This window comes from Montipora capricornis, chromosome 13 (assembly GCF_036669925.1).
Source record: "Montipora capricornis isolate CH-2021 chromosome 13, ASM3666992v2, whole genome shotgun sequence".
Taxonomy (NCBI): Eukaryota; Metazoa; Cnidaria; class Anthozoa; order Scleractinia; family Acroporidae; genus Montipora; species Montipora capricornis.
Genome location: NC_090895.1, coordinates 29,856,254 through 29,866,833, shown reverse-complemented (window position 1 = coordinate 29,866,833; position 10,580 = coordinate 29,856,254). Strand labels below are relative to the sequence as shown.

General features: G+C 38.5%; 1 long non-coding RNA gene across 4 annotated transcripts; it reads left to right on the top strand.

Annotated features, from left to right (window-relative positions):
• The first annotated feature begins 1,177 nt into the window (after positions 1-1,177).
• LOC138028603 (uncharacterized) lies at positions 1,178-10,390 on the top strand. Of its 4 annotated transcripts, none has more exons than XR_011127691.1 (4): positions 1,178-1,313; positions 5,333-5,421; positions 5,892-6,061; positions 6,804-10,390. It is a non-coding gene; the product is annotated as an uncharacterized lncRNA (long non-coding RNA). The 4 variants fall into 4 exon arrangements; XR_011127694.1 differs by lacking the exon at positions 1,178-1,313 and adding an exon at positions 1,326-1,591; XR_011127692.1 differs by lacking the exon at positions 1,178-1,313 and adding an exon at positions 1,326-1,777.
• Positions 10,391-10,580: the final 190 nt, after the last annotated feature.

Here is a 10,580-nt window from a genome sequence, read left to right as displayed (position 1 = left end):
CATAAACACCATAATCATTACATGCTACAAAAGAGAAATCTTGGGAGAAGATCGTCGATAAGAGATTTCAAACTGCGAAAAATTTAATCAAGTCTTTTAAAATGCAAGAAAACCAATGATAAGTGATAACATATGAGGGCGCAATTCTGCGCATACAGCTATGTGTAAGCTACCTCCTGAGCGGCAGTGCAAGTGGCTAATGAAACGCGAGTTTTAAATGTATGTCAGCGGTGACGCAGTGACCTGTCGTTGATTGTTGTATTACTTCTTGACATAAAATGCTAATGAACATATGTCGCTCCTTAGTTTGCGTATACTGGTTGCGCTTGTGCTTGCCCCTATGTTGAAAACCAGCTCCAAGGCCCAGTGCACACTAACGCGTTTTTGTAAACCTCCGTCCTCTGTTTCTTGTTTCATAAAAAATTTAAGCCCACACTGGCGTTTTCACAGCGTTTACGACCGTCCACACTAGACTACCAAAAACGGATGAGAAAACATTCGTTAATTTTTCACCAGGATTTGTTCGACGACATTACTGTCTCTATACTGCGCATGGTTGAGCATAGTCCAAATTTTGTTGTTTTGTTATGTTTGATCGATTTTTTATGATTTTTACGCGCAATTGAAGCTAGGACGTGGAAAGCCAGCGACGTAAGAGTTTTCGAAAACTTCTGTTTTTGATTTCTGTTGTGGGCGGAAAGCGTGAACGTAATGGTTTAGTCCCATGTAGTTTCTAGAGGTAAAAATAATTTTAACCCTCATGCTTTTTGGTTCAAATCAATTTATATCAAAGCGGTAAACTAAAAGCTGAGCTGTCATTAAGTTGGTAGCGATCCACTTGATTTAAGGAGCGTAGAACTAGTTCGATACATTTCAGGATTACAGAAGTAAAATTAACCGAAAAGAAAAAAAATGGCTCTGGGATGGATATCTTTGAATACTTTCTACTCAATCAAGTTTTCCTCCCACAACCTTATACTGTAGGCCCATTGTCAAAGACAAGCATCAATGAATAACCCTTTTTATCTTCTAAACGATTAGATTTAACCTCTTTCCGGTCAAGTCGACAGAAATCTTGAACTGAATGATAAGCAACGCCCTTTTGAGAGTTTGGAATTCCCATTAACTTTGCCAGACTTTTATAATGCCGCTTTTATCTAGCCGCTCTATTCTGATTGGGTTTCTTAGAAAGTAGTGATAGAGAAAACAGTAGCCTCCCCAGTGTTATCAGCAACGGAAATATCTCGCATATATCTAGATGATGTAGGGAAATGAGACCTGAACAGCTTCTCCAATTAGAAAATACCAATCAGGTTAGTAAAAATGTCGCGAGAGGCGTATCACATTTCCGCTCAGTAGCCAAGAAACATCCTCTAATCTTCTGAGACAGAGAATGCACGCACAGGTGCAAGCGTTCGACAAAGATTTCTGAGAAGGAGCAAAATCAGTACTCTGACAGACAAGACTTTCTAATGCTCCGAGGATCTGTTGTCGGCTGGAACGATACAACGAAGTGCAGTTGTTTCTTTTTGTAATTCTTCGGTATGGAAACGTGCTAATAGCATAAACTGCCTGAATATTAAAAGAAAGCGTAAGTATGGAGCAAAGGTTGGAAAACAGTTTTCTAATTTTAACTGAAATGACGAACCTACTCATTAATGGACGAACTAACGACCTTTGGACCCTTTTGCAATGTGAAGGGAAGGCCTTAAAAAATGCAGAATTATTCATGAGAGGTTCAGAGATATCGTGAGCAAGAACACATTAAGGACAAACGGTAAGTTTAGAGTTGATTTTACAATACTCATGAGTGCACTAACGACGTTGAATGTTTCTCAATTTCTGTTGGGGCACTTGGCTCTAACTGTACAATTTACTGATTCTAAAATTTGAAAACTTTGTTGCTATGCTAAAACGTTACAAGATGCATGATGAAACTAACCTCTTTCTAGTATGGGGGTGCAGGGATGGCGCAGTGGTGAGAGCACTCGCCTCCCACCAATGTGCTCGGGTTCGATTCCCAGACTCGGCGACTCGGCGTCATATGTGTGTTGAGTTTGTTGGTTCTCTACTCTGCACCGAGAGGTTTTCCCCGGGTACTCCGCTTGCCCTTCTCCTCAAAAACCAACATTTGACTTGATTTGTGTTAATTGTTAATTCAAATTTACAGTGTCCCCAATAAGTGCTTCAGCGCTAGAACGACAAGACACTTAAATAAAGTTCCTTTCCTAGAATGTCATTGTTTCTTGAATTTCTTACAAAGTATAGGGGGCACCGAACGAGTAATTTCGGTAAATATCTGTTCGGAAGGGACGTTTTAGCTAGAATTTTCGAATATTCGAACAGAGACTTTCGTGGTGCGCTACGACTATAGACATTTTTCTGAACAGATTTCCAAGATATTTGTGAAAAAAGAGAGAAGAGTCTAAAGAGTGGGTAGAATTTTCGAAACCACACTTAATAACGCTAGAATTTTGCTGATGTGAGTAAGAGTTAACTGAGTGTGATATTGGAAATAGCATAACTTCTATCGTTTTTGCCAGAGTTTGTTTGAGAATCATATTTGAAGCAAACGTTCCCTACAATTTTCGTGGAAAAAAGGACTATTACGCGATGTAAAGTTTGTCAAGATTGGTAGAACTTTAGGAAGAGGGAAAAAAGCCATCGATAAATTTCTACAGACCTGAAGTTCCCCAAGAACCTCCGAACAGATGAATATTTGGTAGAGCAGCTACAAACTCACTAAACGAGCTTTTAAAACATTATAAAAATCACTTTGAGTATTTCTGACAAGTTCTAAGGCATTGGTCGTTGGGTACCTCTGCTATAAAACGTCGCCAGAAAATACGTTGTTGATTCCAGATTTCTGAGGGCGACGCGTACGGCAACGATAACGCCACAAAACAATAAAAAGAGGATAAATAACCGTGCTGCACGCTGAAACTGCTCCTCCCAGTTTAAATTTTAGGATACTTCTGTAACATTAGGGAGCTTTAACAACGACAACGGCGACGGCAACGAGAACATCACAAATTTGCATATTTAGTGGGAAAAACAATAGCTTTGCACGCTCTGCACGTGCGTTTTTCATTTTGTCCATTTCTTTGCCGTCGTCAGCAAAACAACAACGTGAAATAGCCAAATTTGAGGTTTTATTGAGGACGTCAGCACTTGGAGATAAATTTTCATTTTCTCCCCTATCTCCCCTAAACTAAGCGTGACTCATATCGCTTTCATTCTTGAGGGACTGACACACCATTGTCATGTTTAAGAGCTTGGACTAGTCGCAAAGTGATTACAATAACGCCAATTTATGTTTTGAGGTGACGTTCTCGTTGCCGTTTCCATCGTCGTTGCTAAAGCTCCCTATTGTGAGACTTGAACGAGATGGAGTAACCCCGAAAGACTTAAGATAGTGCAAAGTTATTGTTTAAGGTGACCTTTTCGTGAATGTCGCCGTCGTCGATCCTTATAAAGGGTTTTTAAGGAAGCGACCACGGACGAAGATCTTAAAGTAGGAAGTTTAAACAACGACGACGGCTAAGGCAACGACACCGCCACAAAGGAAGAATATTATTGGCTAAAAAGGGAAAAAATAATAGTGCTCCTAGGGACGGCGGGCGTATTTTGTATTGGGGGGGGGGGGGGGGGGGCTAACAAGCATGCGCCGGAGAAAAGCGAGGCTGTCGGTGACCCTGGGCGTTTTCCCTTTTACAAAAAATTTCCGGAAATTTCGGTGGAAACTTCCATCGGGTGAAAAACGTGTTCCATTTAACTCAGGTCCGTTTGCCGCCCAGTGATTGCGACTTAACGCGCCAAAATTTTAAAATGTGGCCGTGAATAGCCTGGAAGTGGTAAGACCTTTCAAAAGTTGTAAATGGAACACAAATTTCTATCGGAAAGTTTCCAACGGGAAAACAAGACTACCTTTTCAGAAGTTCCGTTTATTCCGGAAATTTTCCAGTGGAACGAACCAAAAACGTATGTTCCAGTTACATCCCAACCGGAATTTCCGGAATTTCTTGGTAAATGGAAAACGTGCCCTGTTTTGATAGAAACCTTTGTGCTTTTCTTGTAAGCTAATTAGAATTACAACAACGTAATTTATATGACAAAAGCAGTGAGGTCTGTACCAATAAAAGTCGCAGCCATTAATAGCCTAAATCACTGAGCAAACAACTGTAAAGTGGCCTATTCATTTCCTATCCTTGCTTTCAAAACTGTTAGCCCTTTTCAAGGTTAGAATACAATACATCATAATCTAGAGGGGGACATGGGGATTTGCGGTGTTGCGGTGTTGATGGGTTTTTCAATGCGGTGATGCGCCGAATAAAATCTCAATTTGCGGTGTTGCGGTGATCGCAAACCCAACGGTGTGCAATGTTTGTGTTTCGCAAGCTACGGTGTTCGGTGAAATGAAATTATTTGAGGTGCTGTGGTTTCTTGTTTGATCTTTCAAAATACTCTAGAGATCAAAGAAACTGAACGCCGAAGTTTATTGATGTAACAATACTTGTTACTAAGAGGACGCTCCACACTCTGGAAATGTTGTTTTATCGCTTGGCAGCTTTTCGGGTTAACTTCTCAGTAATGTTCATGGAACTTCATACAAACGACCTCTCCTGGTAAGTACAAGAAAGCTAATTTACGGGTATCAACAGTATCGACGCGTAGGCATGCATTGACAAGAGTACATTTTGTTGTGTTTATTTTGTGGAAAATTGTTTAGGTATAAAAGTGTTATGTATAAAAGTGGTATATATAAAAGTGTTATGTCAAGTGTAGACGTTAAAATCCTGTAGCTAAAAATAATTGTTGCGGTGACGGTGTTTCGTCGACTTTTCTTGTGGTGATGCGGTGTTCGTTAATTTTTTTTTTTGCGGTGTTGCGGTGTTTAACCCCCCCCCCCCCCCCCTACCCCCTCCATGTCACCCTCAATCTAGCATGTATGTGAGGTAATTTCGGGCTATTTTGTAGTTTTAACCCGAAATTGCCTCGCATCCACGTTAGATTACATTGTAATGCAAATGAGAAAAAGTAACCGTGAAAAGGGCTATTATAAGATAGTTCTCCCTTATCGGAACAACGCAAACTTAACTTAGGGCGCGTTCGATTGACCCTATTCCGGAATAAGAATACGTGGAGTGATGATTAAAACAGTACGTTTGGCGCGTTTCGAAGCAGTAAGGATAACAATAGCATTTTAGCATATATTTGAAAATTTTAATGTGAATCTCCGTAAAAACGAAGGATTTCTAACTTCTATTCCATGTATTCCTATTCCGGATTACGGTCAATCGAACGCGTCCTAAGACTGCTCGTTGCCTTCCAGTTGGGCGCATTGTCGAGAGGGTCTGGAATCTAGTTTGAAGAAACTGCGCGCCGGTCGTTGCAGTGAATCACTACAGTACTCGGCTGAAGGTAAATGAATTTCTCTTTATGTGGTTTTCGTAGATAGGATTTTATAGTTCTAAAGGTAAATGCAGTATTAGGCCAAGCAGTCTCAGTTGGGCGCCGATTTGCGAGCAATGCGGCCGCTTCACAGGAAATGTTGCTACCAAGTGGCGCACGTGAAAAGCGGACAATGTAAACTTGATGTAGCAAGTAAATTATTACTTGAGAAATTAGTACTTAGTATTTGTATTTTATTTCGAAGTATTTTCTGAACTCTTATTGTAAAGAAAATTGTTTGCAATATATTTTCTCGTAATATGTAGGGAAGCTTTAAGGTCATAATAATGCTTTGTCTTGTTTGGTTTGTTAGCTGCAGTTGCGTTACTTTTCAATTCCGTTTCCTTTCTGAAAAAAACAAGACACACAATGGTAAGCGTCGGTTAGTTTTAACACCAGAAATTTTCATGGATTGTAATACTGTACTTTTTTTGCGTTAGCCGCATGTGTCAGTTGGAATTACTTAGCTAGAGATATGGAGGATTCATGTGGTGTTCTACTGCTACAACCTGGACTTATTTAAGGCAGCGATTTCATACAGGGTTTAAAACTCCATGTATGCGTTTTCATCAAGAGGAAAAAACTAATACGTTCGATGGTTTCAAAAATGGTAAGGTTGGTTTGCTTTGTTTGTTGTAACTCTCTTAATTATTGTTATTATTATTATTATTATTATTATTATTATTATTATTATTATTATGGGTAATGTAGTCAGAGGGAAGGACATGAGTGTCTTGAAGGAAGCTGACCAAAGAATATCAACTGGTGACTTAACCAAGTGTTTCTTATTAGCCATAAAATACTCAAACCTGTGGGAAAAAACAGAAAATTAAAATGGTGACACACATTCAATAGTTGAATTGAATTTCCTTTGGTTGGGGGCGGGGGTGGGGGAGACAGAGAGAGGTGGTTTGGGGGGTGGGGGGCAAAGAGGGAGGGAGGGAGCATTATTGTTCCGACATTTTTGTGCAAAAAGCTATTGATGCTCCCAACCAAAATAAAAATCATTATCCTGCAGATAATTGATATCAAAACCAATTGAGTTATCCAGTGGAGAGATATTTATAAGAGCTATGCCTCAATAATGTCATCTTGTGGAGAACTCATGTTTTGGAAATTTGAAAATCCAGAAAGATTTTGATATTTAAATCTAGCAAAGAGTCCACACACAGCTTGCACAGTCAAGTAAAGGGATGTTCAAGTCAGACTGTATTACAAAATCTGCCAAGTTTTTTTTCACCATGGCCCTTGGTTAACCAAAGGGTGGATAGCAACAGCCAGTGGATAAGCCAAGTTGTTGGTTTTGATATTGCACATATTCACTGAACCAGTGGTGTGTTTTTGTCCACAAGGTCCTAGACCTTCAAAGGTGTGATTGCTGCTTTCCACTACAAAAGCCAAGTTAACCAGCATTCTCTGAAAAGTGATTTATTTGGAGGATAGGTATATCCATCTTTTAAACATTTTTAGGTAACATGTTCTGGCATTTACAACTTTTGGTAGATTAGTAAGTAGAATTGTGGGTTCATGGTCAGCTAATTAGGATTTAAAATAATCAAGTGTCATGAATCCCTTGATAAAATTCTTATATTCATCTTCTTAGAATGAAGTGACAAGGAGTACTTGAATCTGGATTTGTGATTTTTCATCCTGGTTTCAGTCTCTATCTCTCACTTGCATTAAATACCCTACACAACTTTACAAAAAAAACCATTAATAAAAATCCTTTAAGCTGTTTTGTTCAAAAGTTTTCTGGCTTTGCCTTGAAATTTGGATGCCTTGGACTGTGAATAAGTCATCATAAAACACACCGTCATAAAATGAAAGATCCTTTTTGGTAGGCAAGCTTTGTAGTCCTTCTTAACCCACCAACTCCTGTGAGTGAGACTTAACAGATTTTAATCTAACGCCAGATGATTTTACTCGTCAACTGGGAGCATCCTAGGGCTCCTGATGGGGTCAATGGGTTAGGCTATTTAATTATCATTACATTTATGGCAGTCAAAGGATCAGATCCTAAACTGTAATCAATGCCTTGTCTCTTGAATATTTTTTCACTAAAGTCCCGTGAAGCTGAACATTTAAAATCAGGGTGCCTGTCTTGATGTCCCCTTATGACCAAGAATCTTCATGTAAATTACTAGATTGTTAAGGGTGGGGTTAAGATTACAGGGAAATCATTTTGTGATGTTTACATAATGTTACATTAATCTCATCATTGGCTGAAGTTGTAGCTGAGCAGAGAACTAAGAATGTCACATTGAACATGTTCAAAAATGTATAAAAACTAAAAAAATTAAGTGACATACTCAGTGACAACTGTTAGAACTGCATTTTATATAATAACTTATGGGGCATTTGATCCTTTGTATGTACAGTGTAAATACGTTGTACATATTTAGTTTTATTTTACCTTTAATATTTCTGATGGAGTCAATACAGTGTGTAATTCTTTTTTTGGGATAGGGTAGCTTGGTGTCCCAATTAGCATGCTACCGATATTTCACCAGCAGCATTGAAGCGAAAATGACCTGACAGTATAATAAAGTTATGGAATATTTTTGAAGTTTCTATAATATTAAAGCCTTACTTTTAACCAAGAACCCTTGTCTTAGCTGAAAGGATGTTCAAAGGGTTTCTAGTGTTTGAGTTCGCGATATTAGAATCATTAACTGTGACCTAATGAGCTGTAATTTCCTGTGATGCAGTTGATTGTGCTGTTGAAAGTTATTCAGAGTTTTCAATCTGTGGACAATAACATTGATCAACATTTTTGAATGTAACCGCCAATTAGCAAATGTAAATATCCTCATTGACTGGTGAATCTCATTCATCAAAATGCTCATGTTCCTTCCGCAAGAGTTTTTGGACTGCAGCCTACCCCTGTATACCATCCATACAAAAGTCCATATCACCAGTGTAATATTACACTTCCTTTTAACCTTTTTTTGTTTTTTTTAATGACCCTCTCCCTTCCAGACAAAGGGTCATTTTTGAAAGTGCTGTCTTTTTAAAGCAAACTTCAAGAAAATTATTTGCAATCTCAATCAAGCAGTCTCCATGAATACTGCCTACCAATACTGAGGTATGCAATTAAATCAAATTCCATTGTTTCAAAACAATCATTGGCATAATATTATCAATTAAACTCAAAGTAATACTAAGTATCTTGATTGGTCACACAGAACTATCTCAGATGAAAATTGTGCATTCTGGCAATTTCATGAACTTAATTTGTTTCGCAGTGCTACATGCCCTACCATGACTACCACACTTTGTCCAGGAATACAAGTTAATTAGTGGTGCTGCAACGATACATTTTCTCACAATACGATACATATCTTGATACAGGTGCCATGATACGATACATACCTCGATAATTCATTACATAAATAATAATGTACCAAAGGAAGAGATTTTTCTAAGAACATTGTGTATTGTCCGTGGGCGCCCGAGACTGTGTCAGCTGATCGGAAGCTATATGAAGCAAGGATGGAACTTTCTTGCTCCTTTGTTTAATAACTTGCTACAAAATTGCCTATTTTTGCGTGAGGCGTTATTAAAGACAGTGATTTCTGAATTTCGGTGTATAATAATAACATCACGATACGTTGCTTAAATATCGATACTCCTATTGTGACAAAAAATATCGCAGTGCACCGGTGTATCGTTGCGGCCCTAGTAATTATATTAGATGCAAACTCTTGTTCTTTGGCCATCATAGCCTCATTAAAAGTAAAACACAAACAGCGGTGTATGTTGCCAAAACAAGTCTTTGTTAAGTGGGTTGGTTTACCACGTTTATCATCGCTGTTTGTGTTTTATGTTCAATTATATGCAAGCCCAATTTTTTATATCCAACATGAAGTGTTCCTTTAAGTCTAAGCATTTAGTACCTATTTCTAACAAGAAGGTTAGGGTAAAGGTTAGCGTTAGTTTTAGGTGAGGGTAAATGCAGCAGTTTATCCATACTTGAGAAGCAGTATTTTGGGGGAGACTTTGTGACGTCAACTGCCTGTATTCCGAGAAACGAGTGATGTTGAAGTTGGAGAGAAGACCAAGGGGACACTTCGTGACGCTTATTGAAAACGGTGTAAATCTAGTTAGGTGCATTTCTGGACATATCTACTGCCGAAAAAATGCTTAGCCTATCAGCATGTGATTTTCACACCTTCTTGCCAGTTTTTGCATCTGTAAGTTAAGCCTTGTTCATCGTTAACCCTTTCACCCCTGTGGGGTCCCCCATTGACGAGTAAAATTGTCTGGCGTTAGACAGAGTAAAATCTATAAGTGTCACTTTTAGGACGGAGAGGGTTAATCATAATTCTTCAGCCCGAGTTAACTTTTAACAAAATTATGTTAGGTAGCCACAGCAAAACAGGTCGTGATATAAATGGCGCTGGCTCATTTTTTTTGTCAAATTAGATTTATGTTTAAAAAAGGCAAACGTATCTACATTTCTTTTTAGCACATCTCTTTTTCACTGAAATTCTACTTAAGTACTAAAGCATTATTACCATTACTGTTATAAACTGTGTGAAAAAGTAAAAAGCCCACCCACAATGTTGCAGCCATGAACGAAATCTCAATTTACATTTGGGATTCCTTGCTCCTTGTCACTTGATAAACAGCAATGATCAAAGGGAAAGCAAGCGAATATTTTGGCCTTAATTTAGGGACTTGTTTGGTCTTGCTAGTAATTTCTTTATTTGATGATTGAAGATGATTTGTTGTTTCATAGAGGTATTATCTGTTGTTGTATTTTTAATTTCATCCTATCCGTTAGTGCTGCAAGCTTGGTTTGTTCAGTTGTAGGAACGGTGGTTCAAAAATTTGCTCAATGTTTGGTGTGTAATGGAGTTGATTTGAGGTGATTTGTGGTGATCATCACAATGTCCCTAAGATGATTTGAATCTACACACTTAACATACCGGCTTCTTGTGGTTGCACTGCTTCATTGGGATGTTCTAGAAGACTTGATCACCACGTGATCCAAATGGTGTTAAACCATCTTTTAGACAGCCTAATGTCAGGGATATCAACCCTTGAGATGTCCATCGAGTTTTAGTACGATTTGATCGCACTTTACGCCCGAAAAGTGTGTAAGTCCTCAACTTACTTCTTGATTA